Source organism: Bactrocera oleae, chromosome 5, assembly GCF_042242935.1.
Source record: "Bactrocera oleae isolate idBacOlea1 chromosome 5, idBacOlea1, whole genome shotgun sequence".
Classification (NCBI taxonomy): Eukaryota; Metazoa; Arthropoda; class Insecta; order Diptera; family Tephritidae; genus Bactrocera; species Bactrocera oleae.
Genome location: NC_091539.1, coordinates 24,651,099 through 24,659,947, shown reverse-complemented (window position 1 = coordinate 24,659,947; position 8,849 = coordinate 24,651,099). Strand labels below are relative to the sequence as shown.

At 32.5% G+C, this 8,849-nt stretch overlaps 1 long non-coding RNA gene across 2 annotated transcripts; it reads left to right on the top strand.

The window, feature by feature from the left end:
* The first annotated feature begins 633 nt into the window (after window positions 1-633).
* Window positions 634-6,919, top strand: LOC106621496 (uncharacterized). 2 transcript variants are annotated; one of them, XR_004975735.2, is made up of 4 exons: window positions 634-1,843; window positions 2,217-2,411; window positions 4,780-4,882; window positions 4,941-6,917. It is a non-coding gene; the product is annotated as an uncharacterized lncRNA (long non-coding RNA). The 2 variants fall into 2 exon arrangements; XR_001330911.3 differs by lacking the exon at window positions 634-1,843 and having other exon boundaries at window positions 1,850-2,411; window positions 4,941-6,919.
* Window positions 6,920-8,849: the final 1,930 nt, after the last annotated feature.

The following is an 8,849-nucleotide window of genomic DNA, read 5'->3' as shown; positions in this document are numbered from 1 at the left end:
GGCTGCCGGATTGTGCAGCAAACACAGTTCTAGTTAGAATGTTGTCGTGATAAGAGCAATCAAGCTATAAGCAAGAAGTTGTAAGCTCGAATAACGAGCAATAAGTGTTAAGTTGTTTTAATTAGAAATAAAGATAAGTGTGTAGCCATTAAATTGGGACTTTTATTTAACAATCCAGTGATCGAACTCAAGAGTGAGTTACAGGTAGACGATTTATCGAGAAATCCGTTACATTATCCTTAAAAGTTTTCATTAACTTTCTCCATTACAAATACATGTTCACAAACAAGCCTTTCATTTACATCTCAGTGTCAAAAAAAAGGCAGATTCGATCAGGTGATCACGGCTGTTTCACACACATAGGAAAACAGCTTTGGCTACTTGTAGGCTTATACAATGGTTCTGAATTTAAAAATGCAAATGTAAATTAACTGTACTGACATATCAAATGTGAGTGTATTGGTGAACCCATGAGCAGTTTCTTGTAGGGTACGTTTAGGCCAATTATGGAATGTAAACAAATAGTCAACTGACATTTAGGGCTGACAAAATATGTCTTCTAATAATATCGATTAAACTAGAGCAGGCAGTTTTCAGCGAAACCCGTGTTTTCGTTTGACAGATTTTGTATGGATGAAAACACAAGTTTTCGCGTGAAAACCTCTTTTGTCTATGAAAACACGAGTTTAATGTCGGTGCGAACATAGTATAACAGATAAGTATTTTGAAGAAAGATTCTTCTATGAAACTTGTGTACTAACAATTTTAATGCTGCGGAAACAATTTAAATAACATAACTATACAACTTTTAAAATGGGAACAGAAAATATATAATATAAACTTTACAAGTGTTTATTCTACTAATTTGCTTCAATTTTGCGGACTTTTATGAAACTTGTTTTATTAGCTTTAGTGCTCTTGGATTAAAATATTTATATAATAATTTATTCAAAATACCTTAGATAAAAGCGTTAATGGTGTTATATATAGGACGGATTTCTAGATTGAAAGACGAATAAGTGATATTTTTATTTCATAAAAATTACCATATTTATTGAAAATGTACTGCCATATGTAATTTTTTGCCGAAAGGAACTTTAACCTTGATGGTCCCGATGTTTTTAAAAGATACCAGTATGATATTCGAAAAGAACCGCTTTCATTTTCGAAACGAAATTTCGGCGTAGAAAGGATTGTCTTGGAAGTAATTTCGTTCACGAAAAGAACTGCAGTTTTGTTCTATCCGAAGGAATGGCCATGATTACATAGGGATTCTCCGCAGAAGTTTGTTCCTTTCTTCACTTGGATGGCCACGATCTCAATAAACTTACTCGAGTAGCCGGCATGCTCCTCAGAAGTAAATTATTTTGAAAACATATGGGAGATCGTTGTGTGCTGTATTTACACTTAAAATCGCTAATTTTATAATTTTCATGAACTTAATGTCGCCACAGTCAACAAGTAGGAACAGTTGGACTTTAATTTACTAAAACACCTCGTAACTTAACTAAACGCTTTGCCCTTAAGCATTTTAATTAAATCATTAATTACCAATTTTAATTCAAACGCACTTAAGCTAAAAAAAAATCACAAAAGTCCGCAAAACAGAAGCAAAGTATGAGTGGTTTTATAATTTTGCAACACGTATTTCATACATTTTCTATCCAAATTTTTTAGTTTTTATAGTGTTGTTATTAAAATTGGTTCCAAAGCACTTGAGTTGTCAATATACAGGCTTCATGGAAGAAATTTTCTTCATAATACTTACTTCTTGGACTTAACAACTATAATTTTATTGGTCTTTTAATTTTGCAATAGAGTGTATATATTCAGAATATGTTCGGTAAAATATATTAAATTTCTATACATTGTTTTTAATAAACCGCAAGCAGTTAATTCAGCTTGCAGCAAGAAGTTTAAAAAAAAAAAGAAAAATTAACTGAATTGAATTGAATATTAATTGAACCACGTTTGCTACAGGTTACATCAGTAAATCTTTTATTCGGTTCCAATACTGCTTGAAGCCCTAGGTTATAGGCGGTCTTTATTTAAAAAAATTTTTATTACCTCTACGACCTTTTTTTCTCCTGGGCTAATTTTTCCATTTGCACATAATTCAATATACATTTAATAATACATTCATTATTGTTTTTGACATTTAAATTGTGGAACGCTGGCAATAATTTTGGTCTTTGCTGATTACTCCTGTTCCTCAGAGCTTCATGAAGATTCCGGCGTGGAGAGTTACTGTGTAAAGCGTTACACGAGTAAAAATGATCGCTAACGCGAAAATCCATCTCTGTAAGGCGATTGGCGCATTGGAATTCGCGTTTTACGGATGCGTTTTCCCCCTTCGCGATGGCAGCACTCCGTACTGCGCAAGCGATTGTCAAACGTAACGCACAAACTATGTAAGTCCTTAACGCTTATTTTTTGTTTAAATTTACTAAAATAATTTCTTTTGTTAGGGAACATTCTAAAAATTAACAGATATTGGGTAAAAAGCTCGTTTCGCTTTATCTCCCCCTTCCATGACGTGAAACTGTTTGTTGGGCTAGTCCTGTATAGTGATTTCGTCTAATTCGTTGTTGTTATCCTCCCTGCGTCAAAAACTTTAAAGTTGCAGCTAGTTTTACAATTACTGGTATTCTTGTGGACCTGCGTTGAGTTACATCATTCCTTGCTTAAGCGGAAATTTGCACGAAACTATTTATGAGTAAACTCGCATTATATTCTATCATTCACATTTGACTTTTTTCACTAAGACTCTTTACATTCGACTTGTCCCTAATAATTTTTCGCTCCACTCGTTCCTTATTTGTGTATTTGTGTATTCCTCCCACAACTTAACAGAATTAATATATACACCTTTTAAAACTTTCAACTTAATTTACAACACTGCACAATTTGAAAAATGTACGTCCGTTTATTTTTTACATTTTGTTCATTTTGTTTTCATTTTCCTTCGTTTTGGCCAGTAATACCAAATATATTTGAAAGGTGTCAACGGAAAAACAGTACAATACTGTTGACAATGCAAATGTGTTAAAGAGTACTAATTCGCAAAGTCTTATAGAGTAAAGTGCCCTGGAGATGATTAAATAATTACATCTAAGATTGCATATGTGTGAGTGAAGTCTTGCCCGCAAACGTTCAAATAAACTCATCAACCATCATTTTATATTTGAACTCACCGTAGAGCTGTAAAACTATCAAGAGTTTTTCCCCTTGAAATCTTTTTACTTTTCGCTGGCTTTATTTATAAAACAAAATATGAACAATGATGGAAAAAACAAAAAAATTAATAAAGTTACGTATAAATTTTTTTATGTCAATTCAAAAGAACTAGTTGCGTATATAACAACGAAGATGGCGGAAAATTTAAGAAAAAAAACTACATAATTTGTAAGTTCTAAAATAATAAATAATTAGAATTATCGACTCAATTATACTGTTATTTCTTAAATATGAAAAGTAGTATTCAGAAAGACTCTTACTAATAAGAAAGAGAATAGAGGAGAATACGCTATTAAGCGGACCAAACGCAAACTCCAATGATGGATGGAAGTAAGTAAAAATAGGTAGACTTCGATAACGTACTACTGCAAAGTATCGATCAGAGATAAAGAGATGCCCAACTCGTCTCTCACTGGAAATGAGAGCGCAATTGATAAACGTCAAAACCTACTGAACTCAAGCAACTGTCAAAGTTCAGTAGGTCTGACGTTTAGCAATTGGAAAAAGAGGGACGGCCAGATTAAAATCCTACAGAAAAATATGTAAACAGAGAGATTTGTGCTGCTGTTGAAGATCACTAACAAAAATTGGAAAACAATGAAAATGAAAGAAAACGCGAAATTGAAATAATTATATATATTCGTAATTTGGAGAATCTCCTCTATCCAACCATACCCCTCTTAACCCTGAAATCGTGGGATGCTAAACTAAAGCCCACCCCAATTTTTAATCATACTAAATGTTGCGTGTTCTAATTTCCGATCTGACTACAATGTAAAATGTTATAAATAACGCTTACTTTGAGGCGCTCTCACACTGGAAAGAGTTGGGCATCCCATTATCCCTGGTATCGATACAATATGACTGGCTTGATGAGTTACGCCTCTCTCCTCCATACACACCACTGAGCTCCAACGCATCACATCAACACATTCCACAAGAAGACTGCACCCACTTACACACACCAACCCTGCAGACATCACACCACGCAGACCACCCACACATTCACATCACATAACATCACAACTCTACACAACCAAACCATCAAAACGGACTAACAAAGGACCAGAGGCCTCTTCTTTTCGTTCGCATTCGCGCCGTATAGACGTCCCCCAACCGCAGCAACTTTTCGCCCGAGTTCTATTTTAAATTTTTAATACATTGTATATCCCTTTTAATAAACGGAGAGGATACCGCCGGGTGATCTAAAAAAGATCTTGAATCTTCTCCGTAATTTTTTTGGCTTTTAAGAAACGCATTTGAACGATGAGTGCAAGTGTAAATATTTAAACAATGACTACAGTATTTATACATCGTTGGAATGTAATCAAACTCCTTTGCAAAATAATGCGTTGTATAATCTGATGTTACACTGTTACGACTGCCCGTTTAATGCATTTTAAAACATGATGCAATGTCAAAAATGTTTCGGATGCATTACAGAACATTATACTTTGTTCTTATACATTTCATTTGACGTTTTTGAAGTCAGCCATAATGTTTATTCAATTAATATGCAGATCATAATCTATATCTTTTTAGAAAAGTAGCGGAAATATTTCCTGATCCAAAGAACTAGGTCAGTTGCAAATCACATTGGAACAGCATAGTTTAAAAATATAAAAACTTCTTCAGCTCTGGACCGGTATGAAAACATTGTTTTATTATTGAAATACTTCATAAATTAAATATTGCTTCTTTAGGTGAAGTGACTTGAGAAGAGGCCGCTGCGAAAGAGGTTTAAGATTGGGAGTACTTTGAGACAATGCACGCGTATGCATCCCCTTAGGATAATTACCACCCTCCCTATTTGCTTGACAGCAGTGAGGGTGGTTTGAAGGGTAACTACCTTTTGCATATTGAGGGCTGTTGAGGCAAACACGAGTGTCATGCCCCTATCCCGAAAAGCCTGTAAAAACGTCCGTAAAATTTGCATCACTATCAGAAAATGCTTGCAGTTGAATTGAATCAAACTTCTTATGGTTAGTATATTCAATATGTTTTTTAACAGGACATTTAATTCTTATGTGAGAACAATCGATGGCTTTAATGAATTTGAGAAAAGCTTTACTTTTGGCTTTTCTGCCAAACTCTAAACCTATGTAGCCTATTATAATCGTTAACAGAAGCATGTTTTATTAATTGATGTGGTTTCGCAATTCATCTAACATATTATGTATAATATTCCTTACTTTTAACCGGCTGAAACACATAAATGTTGCAGCAATACGATAACTGCAACCACAATCCAACCAAAAAAAAAAAAACCTCAATGCAACCAAAATAAAAAAACCACAATCCAACTAAAATAAAAAAAATACCACCATCCAACCAAAATAAAAAAAGAACAATGACCAACCATGTGATTTTTCGGAATGATTAGCACAATTTTTCTAAACGTGCTGGCAGAGATCCTTAAATGCATTCTAATTTTTTTTTCTATTACCGGACATATTATCATTGATATCCTCAGATGTAATTTTTGGATGAAGATAAACAATATCCTGTAATGATTTGTACAAAATTAATATAAAAAAAAACGTAGTTGTAATACAAGTATTGTTTTGAATGCTATTAATTTTGAAAGTATATTTTTTAATTTAAATAACAAGACAAAATTTCAAATATCGCTATTGCGTTTGCTTTAAACTTCAACTGTGCACTATAGGAAACTCAACACAGGGAAAAAGGTTACCGTTCGGCACACAGCCTTACTACATAAGCTGCTTTGAGAGCGGACGAGTTATAAAAAAATTTAAATTTTTTATATATTTGCAAAATTAATATGAGATCAAGAAATTTAATTAACGTGATATTCGTTTATATGCACTGTAGGCAGACCAATGCTACTGGGTATGAGTATGTATATGTATTATATATATGGGGAAATTCAATTACAACAGAATGTTCACATAAGATCTTTCATAATTTAATTTTCTAAAACAAGAGTACTAAATAAAATGAAGGTTTCTTTACAATTTTTGTTTTCCCATGGTTCTTAATTCTTGTTATAATATTGAATTCTTACCTAATTCTAAATATTTCTGCAACATTCCCTCTAACACATCCAACACCTAACCAAAGTGTAAAAAATATTTAAACTTAACAATTTGAATATTATTTTAACAACTATCTGTACATACGATTTAAAGCCACATGCGCGCAACCCAGCCAAGAATAACCAATCGGTTAAGTCGCCGGTTAATTACCCAAAAGGCTCTCAGAGACTTCTCAGGGGTGTTATGGAATCTAAGACAGATTTGCGTAGTTCTCAGAATTGCAAACCAATTTTGAATTTCAATTGTGTCACAGGATTTCTGATTGGATTTTCGTTCTTTCGAAATTACGCAATACCAATATTCGACTCAGATATTTACAAATGGGACAAAACTTGCAAATGAATAAATTTAGAAGCGTTTGATAAATTTAATATACTGAAAAATTGTACTAAGGTTAACAATGATTTCCGATATTTTAGCTATTATTTTATTAAAAAAAAAGGAACGAAAATATTTAAAGGAAGATATTAAAAGATGGCAGTTACCCACTTGATGCACCAGGGGCTTGCGTACTTTACGAATTTATATCACATTGTCGACTGAACAAAGATGCATTTTGGTGTTAAATTACGTTTTTTGCGTTTTGTAAATCTTCCTAAAATATTTGGATTTTTCCACAAATTCAATAATTATAAAATTTTGTGTTTTATTCTTATGTTTCCCTTATAAAAATAAAGACAAATTAAATGTAACAATAATATACTTACATTTCAAACCTGTCAGCAACTATCCTCTTGTTTTGTTTCTGATAACAAACTCGATAAAATTGGTTTCCGTAACAATAAAAACCGAAAAAATTTATTTTTCGAACGTCAAACCAATAATATCTGATTCATGACACCTACTACATTTTTATCGATTTTAAATCTGATTCCGACTACTATCAGATTCTACAACAATCCTGTTTATAATAAATCGTAAATTATCATTATATTTGAACAACAAAAACTTTAAATCACAAATAATGACTATTTATGGAAATCAAATAATGATTATGATATTAATTTTTTTTAATAAAATAGATTATTTATGATTTTTATTTCGTTTTTGCACAAAATAAAACTAACTTTTGATTGTACGCTTTTTATAAAGTGTTTTGCTAACTTCGTTGCATACTCTTTTAGAAAAAAGTAACATATATCTTCTTTTTCTCTTTTGTGAATAACACAAAAATTTGATAACACCCATATTTGCGACAGAAAAAATTTTTGGAATAACTTTCATGTTTTGGATTCGATAACGATAAAATATAGTCATGCAAACCAGGACATAATCCTGTGTATGAAATTTCACGGCCCTATTTCAATAATTACGCATGATATTATTTTTTCTAATTTTCGGAGGGGCGGAAAAGGCAATGCCATAACACAAATTTGATCCTTGAGATTTGTTCTGAAAGGACATGTTACGAAGTTAGCATAAGAAACCTGTGATCTAAAAACGAGTATTATTTTGACCAAAAAATAAAAATCTCAAATAATTATTCATGGTTTTTAGTTCAAATCTAATTATTAGCTAGGGTTTATATAAAATTAATCATTATCGGTGAAGGAAATTATAAAAATCCGAAATTAAACAATCTTCACCGAAATACTGAGATCATCGAAAAAGAATTAACCAGATATTATCTGTTTTATGTATGTCAATTGTAAGTAATTGATTTTTTAATTTAAAAGTCGCAACAATAAACGACCAAATATGATTATTCAGATTTACACACCTATGGCGGAAGGCTAGTGTATCATAGTTGTCGTTATGCTTACGTCATACAAATGAATTCAAATTATTCAAACAATAAAATTTAACACTAATAATAAAACGATTGTTATGGAACAAATCTTTTCCTAATGAAAGCCTTCCAATCCATCTAAACCTGATGAAAAATTAGCTTAAAAGAACATCTTTTGAAAAACAAAATTACTGGTTTTACCTTCTTCCAGGTGGATCATGTAACGGGTGTTGTTCTTAGACATGATGTTTTCAATGAGGCAAAAAATTTTGCGAAATTGATATTTTTAACAGCTGTTAATTGACTTATACTCATTTTATTTTGCCATTTTGTGATGAAGAGATTAACTCAGGAATAACTTTTGAAAATCGTTAAAATTTGCTACTAAAATAATGGGTTGGTTCGCGCGACGTCGAATATTCGGTCGACATAATCGCCCAACAGAGTAGGAAATTCGAGCAACCATGGGTCATTTTCATACTACGTTTACTCTAGTTAAGAATACGCAACCTCAGAGACGCCGCACAAAGCGCACCGAAAGCGCTATTGTTATAGTGGAGCAGAGTTTCGAAGAAGACCCGACTGAGTCCATCCGCCATCGCTCGCAATAATTGGAGCAGTGCCATCCACTTTATGGAAGAATTTAGTTTGCAGGCTTACAAAATTGAACTCGTGTAAGAACAGAAACCATCACCCTAATTGCTATAAAAAGTGGTTCAAAATTTGGCCTCTCAGTTGGAATTTATTCGCGGCGGTCACTTGTCCGAAATCATTTTCAAAACATAATGGAATTATGGAAATAAAATTATCTTATATACGTTTTA